This window comes from Leptonychotes weddellii, chromosome 2 (genome assembly GCF_054177405.1).
Source record: "Leptonychotes weddellii isolate Sample4059 chromosome 2, ASM5417740v2, whole genome shotgun sequence".
Lineage (NCBI taxonomy): Eukaryota > Metazoa > Chordata > Mammalia > Carnivora > Phocidae > Leptonychotes > Leptonychotes weddellii.
The window spans coordinates 121,802,339-121,828,931 of NC_138370.1; the positions used below are offsets into that span (position 1 = coordinate 121,802,339).

A 26,593-nucleotide genomic window follows, 5' to 3' on the forward strand; every position below is an offset into this window, starting at 1 on the left:
TGGGAGTACTCAATGAATGATAGGTATGATTAGAGCAAACGTGCTTACTTTGATACGGGCTTTCAACTTTTCAGTGTTTTCACAGGGAGATGGTTTTCCCGGTGGGAACAAAACCCTTAGAGAGTGGAAATACCAAACAACTCCAGGAAAGCCACTGACTGTGTCTTGGCCTAAATTTCCTTATATTCAGAAGAGGTTGACTCAGAGAAGTGGGTCTTAAACTATGCTTGAAACTAGGCTCTGACAAATCCTTGGAGTGCCCTCAAGGACAGAAAGGACAGGTGAAGAGGGTGCAAGCCAAGTAAATCACTTTTACTTGAAACAGAGGGACTGTGTTTGACTTTTTAACCTTCATTTGAAAAAATGAGTTACATGAAAATAGGTGAAAACTACTGGATTCACTGATTTCACAATTTTTCCAACTCTAAGTTCCGTGCTCTGTTTCTTGGTGTATCTTCACAACAATCTTGAAAGTAGAAGGATAGATAAAATCGCCTGCATTTGCTAAAGAACATACAGAGAGGGTCAGCATCTTATCAAGGCATGTGTCACTAACCAAACCCTGTCCTCCTGGTCCCAACACCAGTTTTTTTCCTGGGCTGCCTCTCTCCCCTCCAACCTCTGGAAAATGTTAACTTCTAAGGATATTTCTTTTCTGGTTCTTCAAGAAACCTCTGAGGTGACTACAGTGTTAATGTGACCACAGGAGAACAGTGCTACAAAACCAGATGAATTAGAGGTCAATTCAGTATGATAATAAGCTTGTGCCATATATTCACAAACACACACACACACACTATAATATATGTGATAGATAATAAGCTATTTCTTCCATTTCTACCCAAATTTATATCCAACATCTCTCTCCCAAGCCTGGAATTCCCTTTCCTCAATCGCCCTCTGACTGTTACTGGTTCCTTCATGTGAGAGCTCACACACTCTGGAACCACCCAACCTGGGTCTGAATCTCCACTCTGCCATGCTCTCATTCTGAGACCTGGAGTAAAAACCTCTCGGGCCAGTTTACTCACAGGGTTATTGTAAAGATTAAATGAGTGAATGTGTATAAAATTCTTGGAACAGTGCCTGGAACATAGTGAGGGCTGTGTAAGTGCTTACTGAATAAATAAATTAAATAAACACATTTTTATTTACCTCGTACCTCATGTGCTCCCTCACCTCTGTCTTGTAAAAGGTTGGCCAAAAGGATCCCACAAGTGGAGGGGAGGGCTGGAATAGGGGACAAGGACAAGAGGAGTGCTCAGAGCCTGCTGTCATTCTCTAACACATCTTCATGACAGCCACTATTTCTGTCTGGAAGGGCCAGTTATAGAAGCATTCCAAATTTACTTGTTCTTACTCCCACATTTCACACCATCCCCTTCAAGTACTGCATACACACGTGATGAGGTAAAAATAAGATACTGAGGCTACCTTCAACTTACAAATGACCCCAATGCACAAAGACTACCTGTCTCCTCCCCCATCGCCCCATGCCTCTCCCCCTTCCCAAAAGCTGAGACCTGACTTACAATGCCAGGGGAGCCCTTTTGAACTAAAGCAATGAGAAGATTTTGTTGTGGGTACAGAATTGGAAAGAGGAGGAAATTTTTAACAGGAGAATAGGCCAATCCTGTGAGCAGCTCTCAATTAGGGCTCTACTATTCCTGCCTCCCCCTCACAACAACCATCGCAAAAAAGGGAACACATACCCTGATGCTGGGAATGTTTTATTCTACTTGCTTTTGCTGCCTACAATTCCCACAGTAAGAGATCCATTTGGGTTCAATTCTGGCTTTTAAAATAGGATATTCACTCAGTAATAGCAATTGAAGTAATTACCACAGGTCAGACTCTATTGTTGGCTCTGGGAATGTGCTGGCCACTAAGCAAAGTCCATGACCCCGTGGAACTCATATTTAGGGAATTAAGGGACCATGAGCCACTCACATTTTAGTATGTGTGGTAAAGCCACTTTATGTTACATATTTCTTTATTCCTTTTTTTTCCTCAAAATTTTATTTAAATTCTAGTTAGTTAACATACAGTGTAATATTGGTTTCAGGAGTAGAATTCAGTGATTCATCACTTACATATAATACCCAGTGCTCATCACAAGTGCCCTCTTTAATACCCATCACCATCTAGCCCATTCCCCACCCACTTCCCTCCATCAACCCTCAGTTTGTTCTCTATCTTTAAGAGTTTCTCCTTGTTTGCTTCCCTCTCTTTTTTCTTTTTCCCCTATCCCATATGTTCATCTGTTTTGTTTCTGAAATTCCACCTACCAGTGAAATTATATGGTATTTGTCTTTCTCTCACTGACTTATTTCACTTAGCATACTTTCTAGCTCCATCCATGTCATTGCAGATGGCAACATTTTGTTCTTTTTGATGGCTGAGGAATATTCCATCACACACACACACACACACACACACACACACACACACACCACATTTTCTTTATCCATTCATCAGTTGATGGACACTTACACTCTTTCTTTAGTTTGGCTATTGTCTCTCAAAAGTTAGAAATAGAACTATCCTATGATCCAGCAATTGCACTACTAGGTTTTTACCCAAAGAATACAAAAATACAGATTCGAAGGGGTATATACATGCACCCCAGTGTTTATAGCAGCATTATCAACAATAGCCACACCGATTTCTTTATTCCTAACTTTATCTGGAACATAAGGAGCAAGGAACACTTTGGACACAATCCAGAACCATCCTAACCCAACACATTAAAGAGGGTTATAGTGAGAACTCGGTGTCAAGAAGACAACAGGAAAGGAAGAGAGATGGAACAAAAGGTAAAAGAGAATGAAAAACAAACTCTTCTTCTATTTTTGCATTTTTAGCCTAAATCCAGTTCTGATGCTTCCATACCACACAGTCCTTGTATTAGCTCGCTAGGGCTGCCATCACAGACTACCACAGTCCACATGGCTCAAACGATAGAAATTTGTTTTCTCACAATTTAGAGGTTAGAAGTTGGAGACCAAGGTGTTGGCAGGGTTGGTTTCTTCTGAGGCTTCTCTCCTTCCTTATATAGATGGCTGCTTTCTCCTTGCATCTTCACATGGTCTTCCCACTGTGTGTCTACATCCTAACTTCCTCTCTTATAGGGACACCATTTTGGACTAGGATCCACCCACAGGACATCATTTTACCTTATTTACCCTTTAAAGGCCCCATCTAGCAAAGACCTGGAGTTAGAACTTCAAGATACGAATTTAGGGAAGACACAATTCAGCTCATAACAGTCCTCTATTCTCAAGATTAAAACCAAAATAATATAATAATGAGACTTCACCAAGCACGAAATAGATCCAACCAGCTTTTATGAACTATTTGTGAGGAAAAATATGCTCCAACTTCCAAATAAACAATTTAAAAATAAACTTTTATCAATTTAGTAGACCATCTGCAAATAGTCTTTTTATTTCTACAATGAGGTTTTTACTGTTTGAATGAAACCTAACCAAGCAGGATCTAGCTACTAGAGGACAGAATTTCCTTTCTTGGAAAAGCTTTGACATTTTCACGTTCAAAATAAAGATCTTTCTGGTAAATTGCTCAGATTTTTCAAATTTCTTCATTTACAGATGTTACATTGCTTTATGACCATGATTTTAAAAATGTTTCCTGGTGAAGGGGCTGGTCACAGGAAGAACATTGTTTCTGCTGAGTATTAACTTCATTCCTTCTGGCTTCAAAGGTTAATTCAGCACATGTTTAACTACAAAACAAAATGAAGCTAAATTCCTAAATCTAGAACATGACTTTAATAAAAATTGTTTTACTAACATATGACAATAGGAAAACTCTTGCAGGTCATCACACATGGACATAGTGGACAATGGCAAGTACTATCCTCAATCAAACTAGGCAATGTCAAGTTTATTATCTAGAAATCTCCCAACTCCTACAATTCTGTTATAAAAAAAAAAATAGTGCTCTTGATTATAAGTAGGTTGCTAAATCACTCTACGGAAATTTATACATTCCTCTTAATACCTAATGCTTTAGTTACTAATGCTTTAAAAGCTGAATTGTAGCAACAAAACTTTCCCAGGCACTTGAAGATTTATAAATGTTATAGAGGCAAAGCACACTGACCTTGGTGTCAGGCAGATCCAGAACTAAGTCTTGGCTCTGCTACTTTCAGTGAAGTCTTGAAAAAGTTCCTTACTTTCCTCAAGCCTGTTCTTTCATAAAATGGAAACTGTGACTCTAACCACCTCATAGGGCTTTGGAGAAGATGAAACATGGTAACACAGGTAAAGCACTTAACACAATGGCCAGCAGCAGTCCACAGTAAATTTCAGTTACAATTATTATTATATTGGTATTCCACAGGCTCCATAACAACCCTGTGAAGTACGTACTACTATCATGCCCATTTTCAAAATGAGGAAACTGAGATGAAGAGAAGCTGTCACCAGCCTAAAGTCAAACAGTAAAGAACATCCTCTAACTCCAAATCCTGGAATCCACATTAAACCAAGATGAGTAGCAAGTGTTGAGGAAATGTTTTTAGATAAATTAGTATTTACCATCTTTGCCCCTCCCCACCTTCCATTTTCACTAGCCGTTCACATCTACGGTTGCTTCTAACATGGACATGTAAATCAATTATTCATGGCTTGTATCAACGATAGACTACAAGCAGTATATACTAATAATCAATACAGGGACCTCTTTGATATGTGTAGGCATTAAAGAAACTAGCGACTGTGTTTTCACTGTGAAAATTAATCATTGCAGATGGAAAACAAATTGTTCAAATAAAAAGAAACATTACCAAAAAATGTTGTTCAATGTGTTCTTCCAAAAATATTTCAGGAAGATTTAAAAAATGATGTTTGGTGACAGTTGGAAGTTTTTAATTTGAAAATATAGCAACTTTATTACTTGATCTGAAGCCTATAATTTAGTATCTATTGGTGAATAAGAAACCTACATTAACATTTAAGTAATAAGTGGTACCTTTAAAAAATTGGTGAATATAAATTAAATTACAGAGTATTTTCAATTCAGTTTTCTCTTGAGTCCATATATTGACTCCAAGGAGGTTACAAAATAATGATTTATTGAGTACGTTTTCTGTACCATACACTAAACTAAATATATTAACTCACTGGATTCCCCACAAATGCCGTATGTGTTAAGTAGTAGTATTATCCCATTATACAGATGAGGAAATCAAGGTATAGGAATTCTGTAACTTGCCCAAGGTCTAACAGCTATTAAATATAAAACCAGGATCTCAACTTAGATCATCTGGCTCCAGAGTTTATACTCCCAACTAGTACTTTATACTGAATCAAGTAATCAATTGATAGTATATAAATAGGTTCTGTTAAAACACTTGAAAACAATTTATATTAGTATGTTAAGCAATGAGTATGTAATAATTAATTATACATTGTTTCTTTTTTTAATTTTTTTAAAGATTTTATTTATTTATTTGAGAGAGAGAGAGAATGAGAGACAGAGAGCATGAGAGGGGGGAGGGTCAGAGGGAGAAGCAGACTCCCTGCTGAGCAGGGAGCCCAATGCAGGACTCGATCCCGGGACTCCAGGATCATGACCTGAGCCGAAGGCAGTCGCTTAACCAACTGAGCCACCCAGGCACCCCTATACATTGTTTCTTAACGTAAAGTTAGCTCTCAACTCAGCAAAACTTCCACCAAAAAATAAGAGTCTATCACATAGCACATATTATAACACTCCATGTTATTAAGATGCTATTATAGATAAAAGTCAGAAAAATTCCAATTTTAGAACTTTTTAAGCTAAAGATTCAAAACATATTTAAAATAATATAGGGAGAGAAAAAATGTTGCATGTAATTTTAATTCGGTTTGCCTCAGGAAAAAGCTATGCAAAATATTTAGATTAGAGCATTTGCCATCATTTTCACTTTAAAAAAATTATCCAAAATCCACCAACATCATCTTTCACCTTAGCTGTTGTGTGACCCAAAGTTCTTTGAAAATATATAGATAACATAAAGACAGAGCACTACATGCTTTCCTAATTTCACTTTTATAGTTGCCAAAAACTATTTGGCTATCGATAAATAATTTTACATATTTCTTTCACACTGATGTTAAACTTCTAACTGCCTAGTGATTTCCAGGTAACCTGTCATGACATCCCAGACTGGTCATCTAGACTTGGGGTGGGGGATAAAACAGGGGAGGGAACTCCATAAACAGATGAGTTGTGATCCGGAGCTCATTCTCATTAAATGCAACATAATACAGTATCTATTAAAACATGCTTCTGAAATTGCTGCTAGTAGTAACCTTAACAGAAATAACTGGAAATATATGCTTTGCAAACAGAATTTCTCTAAATAGAACCCTTTTAAATTGGTCCTTGGGGTGTCAGAGGATTTTTTAAAATTTTGTCTTCATAACTGTGTTCTTTCACAATTCACTGGCTTTGTGTCTTCAGATGTTAATTTCATTTTCTACTAGAAAAGTTAATAGGCACCTCCATTTATAGCAGATGGTTCCTTATTAAAAAAAAAATAAAAAGTTGGAGAGCATCTGGCCAGATATATCAGATCTAGTAGTTCACATTTTAAATACCTGTTATTCTTATTCAGATAAAAATAATTTTAATCCTGGTAACTTAATCTTCTCTTCTGAAATCTTAATAAGATTTTTATGGGAGTAGATATTAAATATAATCAGTTGTCATAGTGGTATGAATACTCTTTTTATTTTTCATTGTAAGCAGCATGCCTTAGTTCTAACAGCTGCAAAAATAGAGATTCACTTCAGTTTATACTTATTAGCACTTTGTATCTTAGCTTCTAGAAACCCTTCCATTTCTGCAATGTTTATTTTTTCATGGCTCCTGCATAGGCATTTGAGTTTTAGGCTGGTATTTGTGGTATTTTTCCATGTTGGAATAACTTTATCATATTTTGAATGCTTCTCAATACACATCTAATTATTCTGGCTTGAGAATGGCTGCCTCCTTTTGGCTGCTCCTGAATCCAGACAGAAGTGTGACCACAGGCTTGGGTTCAGAATATTCCAGGGGTGAACCACTGTCGTCAAACAAAAGGTGACTCTGAATGAAAATTACACATACCTCATGGCAATCTTTTGTGGACAGCCCACTACACTAAAAGCAAAGGTGAAAGCCGGCTGAGTTTTTCTCTTTCTCAAAATAAAACCATTCACAATAAACTACTCTTTTGTGATTTGCAGCTTCTACTCTGTGCATGCAGAACACCTGGGCTGTATATAAAAGAAAGCGGTTTTATGTGAACCTACAGGAGTCACTCTGAAGTCTTCCGATGTCTTTTAACCCATGATCTATGCATGCATCTAAGAGTGACAAAAAAGCCAAGTTTTACTTCAAGGAATAACACACTCCTTATGGAGCATCTCTACTGTGAGGTCCTTGAAACCCACCTCCCCCGAGGTCCATTGAAAACCTCAAAGACCAGCACGACGACCATTGATGAAGGACCTACTACATGCCAGGCCTCACGATAATCCCTCCTACAGAACCGGGACCTGAGATTTGTGCAGGTTAAATAACATGTGCAAAATTATTTCGTAAGAAAGCAAGACAATGGGACTGGAACACGGGTCTTTCCTGAGGCCCCTTTTTTCCTGCCACACTCCACTCTTCTTGCCACCAAAACACTGAAGGAATGAGCAGAGCCTAAAGCTCTAGGAGTACCAACCAGGGAAGTTCTTACCTCTGAGCCATCCAAACTTCAGGATCCCAAAACGGAAGCATTTACAATTTTTAAAAATAAATCTGTTTGAAAATCAGCAATAATCCAAGCCCACTGAAAACATTCAGCATTACTCAACAGTAAAATATATTTTGGCCCCTTCACTCCATCCAGAGCAACCGCGACCCATAGATACTGAGATGGCCCCGAAAAGTGTAAACCTTAAGCACCTACCTCCCAACTAGATTGCTCTTGATGCTGCCTAAGATGGATTTGCCCAAGACTGGAAGGCGAGGGACGTGTGAGAAGCCACTGCAGAAATCAAGCTACAAGTTAATGGTTAGCATGAACCAAGATAGTGGGAGTACAAACAGCAGGAAAGAGAGATTCAGAAACATAGGAAAAGTTAAATCACCAAGCATTCGTGACAGATAAGACGGGAGAGGGGCAGCTAGTAGGAGTGAGAAAAATAAGTCTAAACTAATTTAAATATATGCCGTTTCCAAGAGCAATGAAAACAGCCCCACCTAAATGCAAATTTAAACCCCAGATGGCCAAAAGCCCTCCCCATGAAAATAATCTTTAACTGCTAAAATTTCTTCTAAAACCCAAATTCAATTATTTTTAACAATGTAGTTATTTCAAGTTTTACTGTGAATTAGGCTCCTGCTGAATATTAATATCCATGATTTATAAACTACAAATTTATCTTTTATGCTGTACATAATTATAATCTTGCCATTTCCAGAATTATGCTCCTCTTGGAAGTTTTACATTGGAAAATTATGCTCAGTTAATGCACAAAAGGATAAGAGAGACCATTCTATGCAATGACAGCCTTTATATCAACTAGAGGAAAAATGCCTTTCTTCAGTTGTCGACTTCTAGAAAAAAATTCCCATGGCATTTGTTCTAATGACAATGAGAAAATCATTTCTTGTAACACACAGCTGTACTTCAGGAATAGCATGGATTTATAGCTTCAGTGATCCTGAGCATAGATGAGTTAATGGTTTGAGGGCCACGGGAGTAGCAGTAGCCGAACTCCAAGATAAAGAAAGGGACAGAGTTTTTAGAAAGGCCTCTTTAGCCCTCAAAGCCCAATTTTGCATTTAACCAGATCTGACTACCGTGGTGATTTGTAAGTCAAGTTCTGAAAATAAGGGGGAAATTTTCTCAATAGAAAAAATAGCTTCAAACTTGGTATAATTTTGAGACCATACCTGGTACCCTCCTTGTTGTCTTGAATAATCAATTGGCTCTCAAATTCCAGAGGGGTTCAAACCACTAGCATATAGTTCGGTATTTAAAACTGTTTGCTACATTTAAAATTTTCTCCACACCAAGTGAATTAGCCTCCTTCCAATTTGGAATATAAGGCTTATGCCTTTTGCAGGGTCGTGAATGTACAATGTTTGTGTTTTTGGCTAGAGTATTATGTTGTTCTTCTACAACACTAATTCCATCTAGTCTATGCACACTCACAATTCCTTGACCAGCAAGGAAGCACAGCTTTAGGGGCAGTTGGTTCTAAGTCACAGGAAACATTTCCCAGAATCTTGAAACAGACTTTCTCCTGCCTGTCACTGTCCCAGAACTGTATCCTATGCCCTGCCTCAACCGATCACAGGCCACGCCAGCAGAAGGGAACCACGGAAATGCCTAGATCATGGGCTTTCAAACTGAGGGTATTAGACACCTGGGGCTAAATGAAGTCTCCTCAAGGGTACAATGAGAATAGATAATTTAAGGTAATTTCCAGATCCCCATATCCATGTTTCCCTTCCTAAGAACAGGCTAAGCCTTTCACTATTTTCCTTCTCACACTATAAAAGGAAGACATATCTCTCACTCATCCTGAATTTTTATACAGTGCAATGCTCCAGTATGTTAAAATCTTGGGATCACCAAACACACGGGCATTTTGAAATATCAGTGTTAAGTGTGGAGGAAACAAATTACTCTAATAACTCACGACTAATCCTTCTGCAAATCAGGCACTTACCTTTCTTTTAACAAAACTGGAGAGGGACCTAATCAAATTGTCAGCTAATCATTAAAAATAATTTTTAATGACAGATCACAATTGATTGTGGTCTTTAACTCAGAGGAAGTTTTTTAAAGAGACTATAACAAATTCCTTTCTTTCCCAGCTACTTATGCAAACAAGATTTTACAGTTTACATCTAGACAAGTGAAAATAGGAATAGAATTGATGTTGAACTGCCTCATCAAGCAATAAATAATATGCATCCTGCATGATCTAACTGAAGAAAAAAAAAGTCTCATCCATCTCATTAAGAGATGCATTTCCAATGAAACTATACTTTCTAACATTTAACAAATATTCATCAAAATTTGTAATGTGTTTATGTTGTTTTGCTCAACTGTGATAACTCAATCCAAAAGAAATTACTTAACACTTAAGAGCCTTATGTTCACAGGAAACATTACAAATGTTTTAAATTTAAATTTTTATACATATTTTGTCCCACAGAAGTATAATAGGGTGATCAATAAAAGACTTTCGGGCATAAAAATAATTTACATGAGGATAAATTCTGTGGGAAAATTGGATCAGAAATCAAAGTTTAAAAAGAAAAGGAAACAATGTACATTTCCTATAAAGACTTTGTGTATTTTTTATGGATGATGGTGGGAATCGAATTGTTACAATATTCAGATTCTGTTGGATACACTGACATTTTAGAATAGAGCTATAACAACTCTATCCTAAAATGCCAGTTTTCCATATGGAAAAAACACATACATTGCAATTCACACACCTATGATAAAAAAAATTTTAGATATAAAATTGTAAATGTGTAAGGAGATACACAGTTTTCAAAACTAGTTGTGGGGGGTAGGACATGAGGGAAAATTAGGAAAAAACAGAAGTAGAAGAGCATTGACTTAGGCCAAAGAAAATTCATCACTGGTCTAAGGAGGGGGCCTACCTCTTCTAAAAGGTGTGACCAAAATAAAGGAAAATGCCTGAAAATAATAAGCGTTCTTTGAAGAAGAAGAAGAAGAAGGGAAGGGGAATGGGAAATGAAGCCTTTACAGGTAAGTAGAGTTTCTGTCCACCTATCCCAGCTCCACCACCTACAATGTCCAGAGGCAGCTGACAAGGCCTGGAGTTCCTTGCTGCTTACCTCCTAACGCTGGAGCACCCATCTATCTCTAGCTGACCAGAGCAGGTGAGTGGGGGATCCTGCCAAGGAGGGCTAGGAAAGCTAATGCTAAGGTTCTTGCCAATTTATCTCCCAGGTTTCTAAGAGGGTCTGAATTCCAAGTGATATGATTCTTCCAGTTTTACCTGCCAGTCATCTCCTTTCAAGGTACAAACCTGCTCTGAGAGGCTGGGTGGGGTGAGTTTATGTGTTGCCCAAAACTATACCTTGAATCACTGCCTTCTTTGGTCATTAGTTTTGCTATAAAGTCTATACCAGTGCTGTCCAATATGGTAGCTACTAGTCACATACAGCTATTTAAATCTAATTAAAAATAAATAAAATTTATAATCGATTTCTTCCTCTTCCACCATTAGCCACATTTCAAATATTCATGGTCAACTTTGGGCGGGGCGGGGGGGCGGTAGCTATCAGCACAGTTACAGAACATTTTCATTGTAGCAAAAAGCTCTACTAGAATGTTTCACCGTGCAAACACTGTCTTCATTTGTGGAGATACTCCTCTCCAGAAACCTACTGTCTCTCTTTACAGCCTAGCCTTTTTATCTGTACTCCCATGCCATCTCATCCTTGTAGTCTTTAAGACATGACATCGGATGTCTCAATTCCAATTGTTTACAGGGTCAAGCTCTTTCTCATGGATATCCAGGCCCCATTTAAATCAGAGAATGTAGTTAAACACCAATTTAATATACCCAAGCTTGCAGTGTCAGTTAGGGAGGTTTTGTTTTTCCAGCAGAGGGAAAGAGGACAAATTTTAGGGAGGCATATCCCAATTCCACCTGCCTGCATATCCCAGCAAAACATCCTAGGACAGAGTTACAAGGTAATGTAACTATGAAAAATTTAAAAGGAAAACAAAAGCATAGGCTTGCCACACAAATGGAAGATTAGACATGAACTGAAAATAAATATTCCATAACTATAAAAGAATTTCAGGTGGTAAAGTGTTTGCGAGCTCAAAACGAATGCATCCCAATACACATCTCATGGAAAGCTTACAAGTATCTGCTTGTACAACAGATTTGTGCAGTTTAAACTACATGTTCATGGCAAAAGCAGAACTGAGCATAGAAAAGATTTCACACAGGGTGCCTGGGTAGCTCAGTTGGTTAAGCGACTGTCTTCAGCTCAGGTCATGATCCTGGAGTCCCGGGATCAAGTCCCACATCAGGCTCCCTGCTCAGCGGGGAGTCTGCTTCTCCCTCTGACTCTCCTCCCTCTCATGCTCTCTGTCTCTCATTCTCTCTCTCTCAAATAAATAATAAAAAAAAAAAAAAGAAAAGATTTCACACAGTGTTTCTCAAAGCGGATACATCACTAGCTATTCACTGGTACAAACTCTGGACGATAGAATGTATCTCATTAAGAGAAAACCCATTCCACTTAGAAAAGATTTGATTTTTTTATTGACATCCTGCCTTGATTATTCTAAATATATACACAAAAATCTACTCTTTCTCCTAAATGCCTGAGCATACCAGCCTCTTCTCGAAGCAACACTGCCCAACACTGCAGTTACACCTCCTCCTGGAGCCCGCGGCAGTAATACCAACAGCACGCTTCCTGTTGCCCCAGGGGAATGAATCAACCAGGCCCTTCCAGGTGCACCCAGTGTGGTTTCATTCTGGCTCTTCACAGACCTCTGGTGTTCGTTCCTGTTTCCGAGCTGCGTTCCAAACAGGTGAGTCTGCCAGAGAACGGGGTTCCCAAAGGGGAAAGTCGTTGCATGTGCGTGGTATACACTGTATATAGTATCACACCTATTAATAGTTGGGCCCACTCAGGGATCCAGAAGATGGCAGTTTGCAAAACAGAACTAGTGGCAGAATAGTTTTCATGGTTCTATACACACACACAGAAAGAAATCATCAAACACATTAAGATGATTATAAATACTGAAGATGAAAGCTCTTTGTTCTGGCTCCTAATTTATTTCCACGGTTTAGTACATCATCAGCTTGGGGTAAAAATTGAGATGTTAGTACAAAGGGATGCAGAGGGGAAAAGCTGGGGCATAAGCAAACAAGCAAACAAAAGAAGAACTACAGAATTTAGAGACTGTACGAAAAACAGAGATATGGAACAACGTCTACACTAACGCTCAAGCTACAAAATCCTTACAATGAGATAAAACAAAACAGAACATCAAGCTGTTTTCTAAAAACAGTTGTAGCTATTAAAAGTCATGCTATGGCATGGGCCCAAAGTTTTTTTCAAAAAGACCCTTTTTAACCCACATTTCTGTTCTTTGTTCTTTCTCTCTTGTTCTTTCTCTCTGGCATAGCTCCAGAGTTTCCATACAATTCTCTTCCATAAAAACTCAAATATTTCGGACTCACACTGACAAAAAATTACATGGGTCCTTCCACCCAAGACATCCTCAAGACCCTGTTCTTTCCTACACTTGATCTTAGCCAAAAGGCTGAGAAGCGATGAGACCCTGTTCTTTCCTGCCCACTCCTCAGCTCTGCTCCTTTGCCTAAACTACCAAAACTCATCCAGTTTCTCCGTGCTTTGAGTCAGTGGCATCTACAATCCTTGTCATAAGGACTCTCCCTAACTAACGTCGAGAAATAACAGCACCAGCATGAAATGCAGCTTACTTCATTTACTTACTTCATTACTTCATTACTAAACATTGAGTTGCTAACCTTCTGTCTTTCATTAAAGACAAAGAGGTTGAGGATTGATTTCCTTTCCTTGAAAGCAGTCTTTGAGGGTCTCAGTGAAGAGAAGCAAGTAAGTTAAATATCCCAGAGAAAGCTTCCTTCCACTGGGCAAGGAAAGCTTAATTTACAGCCGCTACAGGGCATTAAATTAAGGATAGGAAAATGATCAAACTTCTTAACTTACTTCCAGTATTCCAAAACTCCTATTTTTCTACACCTGTAGAAGTCAAGGGGGTGGGGGGCGGGTGGGGAGGAGAGATTGTAACTCCAAAAAGGCTAGAAATGATCATTCTTTCAGATAACAGTCTAAAGCTCCCAAATACCTGAACGTGCCACAGTTTAACTTACTCTGCTCTCATTCCTCACGGTAGGACAATGGTTTGGGAATGGACACTGTACATCAAATCACTGACTCATTCAGAGGGCTGGAAAAACGTTTGGCTCCATACACTCTGAGCCCCATCTTTCATTCAATAAATTTTCAGTCTCCATTACAAACTGTTTTCTCTTTCTACTAGTCATTTATCAAATGAAAGAACTAAGTACCAAGAAATGTTCCAAACAAGTATTTCAAGAAAACAAGAAAACATCCCACTTTGAAATGCATTAACATCTAACCTACCACCCGTTTACTTCACCGCCTGCCCCCAAATTACCAAAAATGACATCAATACAGCCCTCATTCATCAAATATGTCCATGCTTTTGCTGAGTATTATTTTCAAACAAGTAAAGGCTTATTAGAGAGTGAAATGGATCCAACTAACTTTGTTCATCAATTTCAGATAAAAGCAAGTAGACATGGATGTTAGTCTCGGCTGGCCACAATGTGGGTAGTCAAGAGACGGGAGACCTGGTTCCAATGATGCATTCTCCAGCCTAGTTGATTAAGCCAACCAAGCAGATGGTAGCTCTCACTTAAGGTTTAGTAAATGAGCCATACTGTCTCCAAATATCTACTTATCCTTGTAGAGAACATCTGCTCCCATCTCTTTGGCCAGCATACTTTCATTGCCAGAAATGGCCTCTCTACTTGGTAGTGTGATAAATCGTAAGGTTTCTCTCTCCCCATGAGGGTATGATTACAGCTGGGGGTAAGATCCTTGATGTAAGCCAGATCAATCAGAAATTTTCTAAGAACTCTGACTGGAAACTTACCCCCCAAAAAGGGGGCTCTCTGTGAATATGAACTATCTGAACTATGTAAACCAACGTTGCCACCACAAAGAGCCTGCCTAACCCAGCATAATGCACAGCCAAAAGAGATGTCATATGATCACATGGATGCAGCTGCATCAGAAGCCAAACCCTTAGACTTCCAGGTCAAGGAAGCAATAAATTACAGGCTTTGCTTATGCTAGTTTGAGCTGAGTTTCCATCATTCACACTAAGAGTCCTAAATAATGTAATTTTCATATACCTTCTCCTGCTCTGCTTCTATCTTTGTAGAAGACCCTTGTCTATGTTGTCTTTGTCACTTATGGTTTAATCCCACTCCAGCCATCTTGTCCCTTCTTGATCTTCTGCATCCACTGTCCCTTCATTCTCCTAACTTCTATCCTCTCTCTCTCTTTTGGTTCCTCTCCTTAACAAGTTTTGTCCCTCCTTTTGAAATAAAATGAGTTTTTCCCACTTATCAGACTCTAATCACAGAAAGGCACATTTTAAAAGACTTTTAATCACAGGGTTTGAACTGAACACTCCGCCTTTCACTTAACGTTACCTCATAAATGTGTCTACATGGCTAGATGCTCTTCACATCTATTATTTTAATAGCTATATAATGTCCCATGTCAACTGTATCTATGATGATTTACTTAACCACTCCTTTACTACAGACATTTAGATAACTTCTTAATTTATAGTGTAAATAATGCTGGAAAGAACACTTCTTTATGTATAATTTTTTTTTCTTCTAAATTAATTCTTTAGGGCAAATTCCCAGAAAACTCAACTTAATCATTTAATTTTTTTTTCTAATAGGCATAAGGTGATATCTCATCATTAGATTAGTTTTCACCTGGTTCTTAACAATGATTCTTCTTAATATACTTTTTTTAAGATTTATTATTTATTTATTTGACAGAGAGAGAGAGCACAAGCACAAGCAGGGGGAGTGGCAGGCAGAGGGAGAAGCAGGCAGAAGCAGGCTCCCCACTGAGCAGAGAGGCCAACGTGGGACTCAATCCCAGGACCCTGGGATCATGACCCAAGCCGAAGGCAGACACCTAACTGACTGAGCCACCCCGGCATCCCTCTTCTTAATATATTTGCTACTTGTATTTTCTCTTATGTGAACTCTCTATTCTTAGTTTAATTCCTGGAGTTTGGTAGCATTATTAAACATTTGCATGAATTCTTTGTAAGTACTAAGTAATTCTTTGTAACACCAATTCTTTGAAAATCTGTATTCTATTGGGCTTTTTTTTTAGTTTTACATTGTTAGGTATTTTAAAAATTTATCAATATTTGTCAATATTGCCTTCTATTTCATCACCCTTTAAAAATCAGTAAATCAGGGGCACCTGGGTGGCTCAGTCGTTAAGCATCTGCCTTCAGCTCAGGTCATGATCCCGGGGTCCTGGGATCGAGCCCCGCATCGGGCTCTCTGCTCAGCGGGAAGCCTGCTTCTCCCTCTCCCCCTCTGCCTGTGTTCCCTCTCTCACTGTCTCTCTCTGTCAAATAAATAAAATCTTTAAAAAAAAAAAAACAAAAACAATTAGAGAACCAACACCAGTATATTCTCCACCCAGTTTAAAAAAAAAAACAAAAAAAAATCAGTAAATCAAAAATCAAATGTTAGTTTTAACCTTACATCAGAATTCCTTACTAATACCAGCTAATAGGATGGAAATTAGTAAGAGTTCCCCAAAGGGCAATTTGGTAATGTGTGTTAAATGTGTACACAAATATGTTTCTTAAAAATGTGTATCATGTGTCTCAATAATTATATTTCTAAGGAATTTACCTCAGAAAATAATTGAAATTTACCTGAGGAAATAATTTATCCTCAGGAAATAACTGAAAAGTGTGCAAGAATGGTCATCACAGTGTTGCTTACAATACCAAAATACTGGACTATGAATACCAATCAATAGGAATCACTAAAATAACTTACAGTTTATCTATGATGGATTTATCATGTAGGTCAGTTGTGTATTGACATAGAAAAGTATTCGTTATATAGTATTATATAAAAAAAAAACAGTGACCAAACAATATGCATATTGCGATGCCTGTTTTTGTTGCACACACACATACTTACAGAAGTTCTGCAATGAGTTCATCTAATATTTGTAGTAGTTATCCTTGTTTGTGGAATTACTTGGATTAATGGAGACTTTCCCTCTTTTTTTAATGTTTCAGCATTTTGTTTATTTTTTAAGACAAAGGTTCTAACATTGCAAAGGCTCTTTTCCACATGCTCTGTGTGTAATAGGTTAGTAGAAGGCACTGAAAGTTTGGGGTTTTTTATGATAGTTATGGGCTCAGTTAACCTTAAATCTTATATAAGTAAATCTAAAATTATTATAAAATATTTCCTTGGCCAGGGGCCCCTGGGTGGCTCAGTCAGTAGACTCTTGGTTTCAGCTCAGGTCATGATCTCAGAGTCCTGAAACTGGGCTCAGCACTCAGTGGGGAGTCTGCTTGAGATTCTCTCTCTCTCTCCCCCTCTGCCCCTCCCCCACACACACGCACACACTCTTTCTCTTAAATAAATAAATCTTTTAAAAAAGACATTTCCTTGGCCTTTTGTGATTTGAGACCTGTTTTTAAGATACACCTACTAAAATGATTTCTGAGACACTTCAGCACAAAGTAGAAAGCATTAAAATATCTCTTTACATCTGTTTATTTTAACAGAGCATAAGTGCAATTTTTTTCTCCTCTGTAATACTAAAGCACTAGTGTCTAAAATATTTCATTAACTTTAAGGGAAGTACATGCACAAGGGAAGCCAATTTACCCTTCATTTACATAAAACATTTGTATGATTCCATAAAGAAACTTAACACAGGGCAGAACTACTCAGTCCAGGAAGGGAGTATATAACTAAGGATAATCATTTATTTATTTATTCATTCATTCATTCAATGCCTGGCAATGTCCTCTACAGAGATATAAGAATGAGTACAGTATAATCTATGTCCTCAGTGTGAGACAGATGTGCAGATAATTAAGTACAGTCCATTGACATAAGGTGGTGGAGGTACAAATATCACGTGTAGTGGGAAGGTGTACGCAAAGCCTCTCACAGGGTGTCGTCAGTGCCTTTTCTTTTCCTTTTATATTCTGTTTGTCTGGTTTCTTTTCTTTTAGAACAAATTTATAGTACCTTTAATATAATAAGTAGGTGATATGGCCATTTTCCCTTAGAAAAATCAAAAAAGAAAGCTATCACTCTCAAGAGTTGGAAAGATATTCTGGGTTTTGTACTTTGGTTTTCACAAAACACTTAAAAAAAAAACACTATTGACCCTTTTTAATGGTTTTCTTCCTACCTCAATAATTTATTTCTAGTACAAAAAAATGGAATTCTTAGTTGTTTTTTTAATTATGTTCAGTTAGCCACTGTATAGTACATTATTAGTTTTTGATGTAGTGTTCAACAATTCATTAGTTGCGTATAACACCCAGTGCTCATCACAACATGTTGGAATTCTTAGTTTTAAAGATACAATCTCCCTTGCTGAGTAAGTATCCTTGACCTTAATAAGTCTGCATAAAACCACCTCACAGGAATACACACGCCTTGACACTAATAGTATTTCTTATATTATGCTTTATATTTATCTCCTGTTATTATTGAGGTTTTTCCTCCAAGTCATCAGTGAAACAGAGTAAGAAATATAAAAAAAGACTTTTTCTCTTCAACACCTTAATCTATTCTAAAGTGGTAACCAAAGCAGCCATTAACTTGAGTTTTTCTCCTTTTCATATGCGCTTGAGTTATCTTATTCCCATAAAATCTTCCTCTCTTCTCGTCCTAAATCCTCAAACTACTAAGAATATTTTCTAGAAGTTCATGTTTTTCAAGAGGTCCTTCTATTCTTTAAGGCACCTTACCATACTTGATCTTTCTTCTAAAAAAACATATTTTTTTATAATTGAAGTATAGTTGATATACATTATATTAAAAAACACATTTTAACTGTAGAAATTGATAAATCTGATAACATTCTAAAGGCAAACAAAAAGATAATAAGCTTTGGTTATCCAGCATGGGAGAAAAACTATACTCCTCAAAATATGGGGTAGGATATATAAAATAACCAGGTTTCCATTAAAAAAATTAAATACAATAAAATGTACTTTATCCTAATACTATCTGGAACATAATTCAATCTTTGCAAATTATAAAGAAGAAATGAGAAATGCTAATTAAAGGGGAAGGAAAACAATTATACCACCACCTCGGGGGGCATCATTATGAACATCGATATTAAAGGAATGGATTAATGCCTATTAATAGGGAGTTCTACTTGACACAACACCAGATGAAGCCCTTTTTGCTGAATTAATGATGAACCTAACAGTACTGACTCACTTATCTTTCTTTTTCAGCAATGATGATCAGTTACATGGAGCCCCTCACGTCCTCTCCAAAGCCCTACAGAGCAACAACATGAGGACCCTGGTGAAAATGAGAAGAGGGAGGAACACAGTAGAGGAAGATGCCATGATATCTCACTTCCAACAACACACTAATCAGTTTGCAGTGACAGAGTTAGTATTTAAGAACAAATGATTTCCATTTCAAAGGGTCCCCGACTGCCTACAGAATGTAATTCAAATGTATTCTTCCAGGCCCTTTGTGATCCGGAGTTTAAAAGTCCTTTCTCTGTTTCATCCCATCACTTCTCATTTGTCAATCAAACTGGACTACCTTTGCCACTCATGCTTTTACTCATACTGATCCTCTATCTTAAGAGCTTTTCCCTCATGTCTTTCTGTTCTGAACTGACCCACATTTGAAGGCCAAGATCAAAAGTGGTTTCCACCAAGAATAACAATATTCTCAACAGCTAGCATGTACCTACTACTTACTATGTCCCAGGTACTTCCACATATTATCTCATTTACCTTTGCAGCAGCTCTACTTACGTACACAAAACTATTATCCCCATTTTACCCATGAGGTGAGTAGCTTTTCCAAGGTCAAACAGCAGTGAAGAGCTCAGCCTGAAACTCAGAACTCTGAATCTAGAGTTCCTCCCCTTGACCATGCGGCTGCACACCTTCACTGACATTTACCCAAAGCGCTGTGAACGGAGTTCACTATTGGATGGTAGGGTATGGGAGAGAATGATTTTGGCTACAGTCACATAAAATCCTATTTGTCCTGGCTTAAACAATTTGAGAATTTCTAGGCTCATATAACAATCCCCCAGGAAGGTCAGTTCCTGTGCTGGTTACATCAGCAGATGAATAGCCCAGCTCCCGGAGGAACCACTCTTTCCACCCTTCTCCTCCATCAACCTGTGTGTGTCAGCTGGGTTGCCTAATGGTTGCAGCAGCTCTGGGGACTGCATCCTCACCTGCCAAGGTTCAAAGACTAAGGTTTAAAATCTCCCGTTAATGGAGAATTCTTTCTCCTGAGGCTTCCTTCTTGTGAAGGGATATCAACATACAACTCTAGTGCTTTCTTATCCTTGGGAAGGTGGCATGATTTATCTAACCGGTAAATTTAAAAGAGTAACTGTGCTTGCGTTACTCGGTTTTGTCTCCCTTCCTCTTCTAGGGAGCAAACCTTTCATCTAAGAGCGTTAAGTTTTCCTCTGCTTCTCCCAACAGCAATTCTTACCTATGTGGGAAAGCTGCTTCGATAAAGTTCTGCCTGTGAAGGCATAAGTCTGCTAGAATCTGGGGGTTCAGAATCAGTGAGCCCATTTGGTCAAGAAAAATCAAAGCTATATCCACCACCTTAGCTTCATTGATTAAAAAATAAAAAGGTGATGTTTTTACATCTATATTTATTCTTTGTTTATTTCTCAACTAGTTCAGGACTTAGGGGGAGGTTCTCTATGAGGTTATTTCAAGCACCAAAAACTTAGCAGACTTCCATGCAGATCTCATTGGCCACGATTAGGCCATAAACTCACTCCTAAACCAATCCTGGCAGGGGAATATATACCTTCCTAAGTCGCTTACAACTAGGATTTACACAAGTCTTGTGGGGAAGGGGTGGGGACTGGGAAAAAATTAGGATTTTGCCAGTAGAGAAAAAGAGAAAAGGGGCTAGTGAGCAGGCAACCTAGGGTCTGCTACCACACATGACCTAGGGACGTAACTCATGTCTTCTAGCACGTGGACGCTGATCAATAAATATCTGGAATCCAGTCAGATCACTCCTATTACATCTACCGATGGCAAATATGGGAGTAAGAAGTTTCTTCTTGCTACTAATTTCAGGTTAGGGTTCCTTCTATTTCTGTTCTCTCATCTCTTAGACCAAGTTCCCTCTGGATGACATGGAAACTCAGCATAGTAAGAGCACCAAAGAATAAGTATCTATTTCTGTTAATAATTCTCTCTTGCTCACACTTAAAGAACCATTTCAGGAATGTGAGGTATAAGGAACTACAAAATCTGCTCTCCAGTGTAGACACCCTCCTCTCCCAACCCCTCCCCCTCCATTCAATTTCCCTTTGGAGGAAAGGAATGACATAAATTTAATAAATAACTAATCTTGGGAGCTGTCAGGAAAGAACTCACAGGTCATGGCCCCAACTCAAGGGTCTCCCGGGTATAACAATGAACTTTCTTACTATGAAACCTTTCCCCTTTCCTCCTTCCTTTCATTTAGTTTATAAGCTCTGGGAGCCTAAGAAATCATTGCTAAAAAAGAACTTTGCTGACATACCAGGGGCAATGCACTTATTTTACATAAAACTGCTCAGATTTTTTACAAAATTATCTTGTGCCATTTTTATATTTAAGTGTCCCTCCCTCTCCCAGAAGCAAAATGCCATCCATATGAAATTTTTTAAGCCAACTTTTCTTTAGACATTTGCCATTCAAATACCAAGAAACATAAGCTGGCTTAACTCATGATTGTCATTTGATATTTATATGTATTCTTTTCCCTTAGTAAGGAGACAGCTTTAAAAAGTAAGCAAATGGTGACAAGATAATACCATAAGCTGTCATAAATGAGTGACAGTTCTTTCCTAGGGGATATGTACATATGCATACATAAATGTACTGTGTATAAAATAAACACATATATGTATATATTTTGTAGTTATAAACAGACAAATGGAGAAAGAAAATCAAAACGAGGTATTAGGTTATATGGCAATTTAGAGCAAAAATGATAAAAACTTAAAAAAAAAAAAAAAGGTGGGGAGAGTGTATGCTCTGACCAGAAAATTGAGATATATGACCACATATAGCATAGTTTGAACAAATTAATATGGCTGCTAAGCTCAGCTGCATCTTCTAAATTCAAAACAAAGCGTAAGAAATGTGTTTGTTAATTTAAAACATCTGTTCCTACCACAAGAATATGAATAAGACTGAAAATGCAGATGGAATATTCATCAATAAAAGTACAAAGTCTCTTATGTTATTCCTCTCACAAAATATTTTAAGAAGATATAAATTTCCAGATAGGAAACTATCTGGATTACATGGACAGTTTATAAAAACCCAGCAAGGCAAAAGAATCATCTGAGGCACCTAGAGCCCAATGCTCACCACCTGGCACCCAAGGGTACAAAATCCCTCCCTTTCCTAAAGAAATGCCTTCACCAGACCCTGGAATCAGGAGGTTTCCTCACCCTCTCTAACAGCTTCCTTAAGCAGAAATGCACAGCCCTCACCTTCAACCCATACAAGTAAGACCCCAAACTGGCAGTCATCTAGACCCTGCCAACACTCTCATTTCTGGTGCTGACTGTCCAGTCTTGACTCGAATATCTCTAGTTAAAGGAAATTTATTGCAGCACCCAGCACAGTGATGATGTGCTTGCTACTGGTTTTCTGCAAAAAAAAAAAAAATTTTTTTATCCCAGAATAAGTACATTTTAATAAGAGTAGCTTTCCCACTTAAAAACATATTACTCAATATTTAAAAATAAATGAAGATGGACCAGAGGCACTTAAAAACGTTGAATTCTTGTTAAGCTATAACAAAAAACAACAATATCCTACAATACCCAATAGTACTCTTAAGGGAAATTAAGGAATGGCTGCTTTTATTGCTTCCCCTCTGAGTGTATCCACAGGATGCCAAGTATTCCCCCTGACAGCTACAAAGTTTAATAGTAGTCACTGGCCGAGATTCACCAAAAGTTTAGGGGGACTTTGAGCACTTACTAGGGGAAGCTTCCAAATTTTCTTCATTTCTCTTCTCCATAAAGTCTTGAGCATGTTGATAAATACCAGCACAAATGCAAGTCTGAGACATTTTCATTTCTATAGGGCTGTCTCCCTTGCATTACAGTTTCAAATAAAAGAAAGTAATGCTATAGCACACTGATTTTTTAAAAAGGCGACTAGCACTGAAGAGCTTGAATTGTCTTCCTCTATCCTTCTTAGCCTTAATAAACAAGGCCCACAGATTAGATTCAAAGTTCTCAATGTTTCTCTGCCACAGTATAAACAGTGGATAATGCTCCAAGTATATCAGACTTTGACAAAACACCAAAAATATTTTGTAAAAATTTTACTGGATACAAATCAAAAACCTCAATGAGATATTATCTCGTATCTGTTAAGATAGCTCTTATCAAAAAGACAAGATAACAACTATTGACAAGGATGTGGAAAAAAGGAAACCCTTGTGCACTGTTGGTGAGAATATAAATTGCTACAACCATTATGGAAAACAGTATGGACTTCCTCAAAAAAAATTTAAAATAGAACTACCTGATGATCCAGCAATCCTACTTCTGGGTATATAGCCAAGGAAATGAAATCAGAATCTTTTTTTTTTTTTTTAAGATTTTATTTATTTATTTGACAGAGAGACAGCAAGAGAGGGAATACAAGCAGGAGGAGTGGGAAAGGGAAAAGCAGGCTTCCCGCTGAGCAGGGAACCAGAGGCAGGGCTCGATCCTAGGACCCTGGGATCATGACCTGAGCCGAAGGCAGGCGTTTAACTGACTGAGCCACCCAGGCACCCCTGAAATCAGGATCTTGAAGAGATACCTTCACTCCTATGTTCATTTCAGCATTATTCCTAATAGCCAACATACAGAAACAACCTAAATATCCATCAACTGGTAATGGATAAAGAAAAGGTGGTGTATATATCCAATAAAATATTATTTAGCCTTAAGTCAGTAGGAAATCCTGCCATTTGCAACACTCATGGGTGGACCTGGAGAACATTACCCTGAGTGAAGTAAGTCAGATGCAGAAAGACAAATACTGCACAATCTCACTTATATACGGAATCTAAAATAGTCATACTCATAGAGCGGAGGGGAGAATCGTGGTGCCCAGAGGCTGAGGCAATTATGCAAGTTAAACAAGATGAACAAATTCTGGAGATCTAACGCACAATAATGTGACTATAGTGAATAATACTGTAGTGTATACTTGAAATTTGCTAGGAGGGTCGATATATAGTATATCTATATATATCGCTATATATTTTTGTTTCAAGTTTTTATTTAAATTCCAGTTAGTTAACATATAGTGTAGTACTAGTTTCAGGTATAGAATTTAGTGATTCATCACCCAGTGCTCATGCTAGGAGGGTAGATATTAAGTTTTCTCGCCACCACCAAGAAAGAAAGAAAATGGTAACTAAGTGAGGTGATAGGTAAGTTAATTAGCGTGATTGTGGTGATTTTTTTCACAATATATACATATATCCTAACATTCAGTAGTACATCTAAATACATACAATTTTCATTTGTCAATTATCTTTCGACAAAGCTGAAAACAAATTTTTAATGGAATATGTAAGACAGATTGCAGGCAAGGGCTCAGTTGTAACTCCACCCCTTTGCTTTCATTCAAGAAAGCACATGGAGCAAAAAGGGCAGGGTGGGGGGTGTAGTGTTGCCACTAAGATGACCTTAAAACTGTTCAAATTAAATAAACAAAGAGGAACCTCAGGTATTATAACAAATTTCTTGTGACCTTCACAACTGCTAACAACGTTATAGTGAGGCTTCACTTGGGGTGAGAATGACACCTGAGACTAGAATTCAAGCTTAAGTACTACAGGATATTAAGAATTTTAAAGCTCTAGGGGTGCCTGGGTGGCTCAGTCGTTAAGCGTCTGCCTTCGGCTCGGGTCATGATCCCGGGGTCCTGGGATCGAGCCCCGCATCGGGCTCCTTGCTCAGCGGGAAGCCTGCTTCTCCCTCTCCCACTCCCCCTGCTTGCGTTCCCTCTCTGGCTGTGTCTCTCTCTGTCAAATAAATAAATAAAATCTTTAAAAAAAAAAAAAAGAATTTTAAAGCTCTAGAGCTGCATGGTAGAATACAGTGGCCACAAGCCATATGAGGTTATTTATATTTTTATTTTTTAATTAATTTGCATTAAGAAAAATTTAAAATTTAGTCCCCCAGTGTCACCAGCCACATTTCAAGTACTCCATAACCACATGTGGTTCATGGCTGCCATATTGGACAGTGTATTAGTGGAACATTTCCATCAGCACAGAAACTTCTGTTGGATAGCACTGAGCTAAGGAATACTGGAGAGGATCTAACACTCTCATTTTATAAATTTAGAAACTGAGAGCTCATTTCATTCAAGTGACTTACCCAATGCCATGTAGCTAGTAATTACAGAGCCAGGACCCAAACCAAGACACCCTGGCCTCTATCACTCAGTCATTTCCACTCCGACATTTTTTGCCACCTAGATGATGTGAGCCCAGTTTCTTGCCAACCACAGTTCTGGGTTCTTTCACAAGCATGCTCTCAGTTAATCCTCACACCAACCCTATGAAGATTACAATCCTCATTATATAGAAGATGAAATTGAGACTCGGCTGTATAAAATATCATACTTGAGGCCACACAGCGGGTATGTAGCAGTACCAGGATTCAAACTCCAAAGCCTAGATCTTTCTACTGTGTCATACTATATAGTAGTGAAGTAAACACTCCACATTTTTAATTATCCCTGAATTTATTTTCTTTCTTTCAAATGTGTTAAAATTTAGTGTCTCATAATTTATTTTGTCAGCATTTGTGAGCAAAAGTACTCCAAGTAGGAAAATTTCAACACTTAACATTTTAGATCTAGGGAAGAAGAATGAATAGCTTTGTGCAACTCTTCCAATCACAAATGCTTATGGCAACGATAACAGCAGCTAACCTTCATTAAGTGTTGTAGGTCACAAGCAGAGAGCTAAGTGCTTCATATTGATCTCCTTTAGCTTTTACAACAACCCTGTGAAGTAAATAGTTCATCCCCATTTTACAGATGTAAAAACTGAGGTTAAGAATCCAACCATCCACCCCTAGGGAAAAACCTAATAAAGGAGAAATGTTTACTTGTGGTGATGCCAAAAGAAAGTTAAATTCTTTTTACTCAATATAGTGAAGATAAGTGAAAATATTGAAATAAAAAAATTATTTTTCTCTTCACACTCAATGCCCGTCACAGGTAAACATATGAACTAGGTGGTTTCCTCCTGATAGATTCTTGATTTAACATCGTCATGCTCTCTCTTTCACAAGGGCTGACTTTAGACAAAGTCCTGAGAGTCCAGGGGTGCAGGGGTATTGTGGGGTAAGAAACATACCCCAAAATAGATTATTCAGTGTTTCTCAAGGCATAGGACCTTCCTGGGTATTCTGACTCCCTTCTGTTAATTTTTGACCTGAGGAATGGAAAAAAGAGAAAAGTAGGGAAGGCAGTGTTAAAGAAAGGAGAAGAGAGACAGCTGAATCAGTACGTAACTGAGAGATGGCTACACGAGGTTTAGAACCAAATCGCAAGTCCATACAGCTGTCAAAGTTGGGAGACACAACACATTGTTGGGTGTGCACGTGTGTGCATGTGTGTATGTGTGTGTAAAATAAAGCATATATAGAT

The 26,593-nt window shown here is 38.0% G+C and overlaps 1 protein-coding gene and 1 long non-coding RNA gene across 2 annotated transcripts in view; both read right to left on the reverse strand.

Moving 5' to 3' along the window:
* Nucleotides 1-26,593, reverse strand: part of FRAS1 (Fraser extracellular matrix complex subunit 1) — a 394,684-nt gene that overhangs the window by 355,421 nt on the left and 12,670 nt on the right. The window lies entirely within an intron of this gene.
* LOC145720178 (uncharacterized) lies at nt 15,004-18,576 on the reverse strand. The gene is made up of 2 exons (XR_014142982.1): nt 16,351-18,576; nt 15,004-16,080 (listed from the first exon to the last, which is right to left on the reverse strand). It is a non-coding gene; the product is annotated as an uncharacterized LOC145720178 (long non-coding RNA).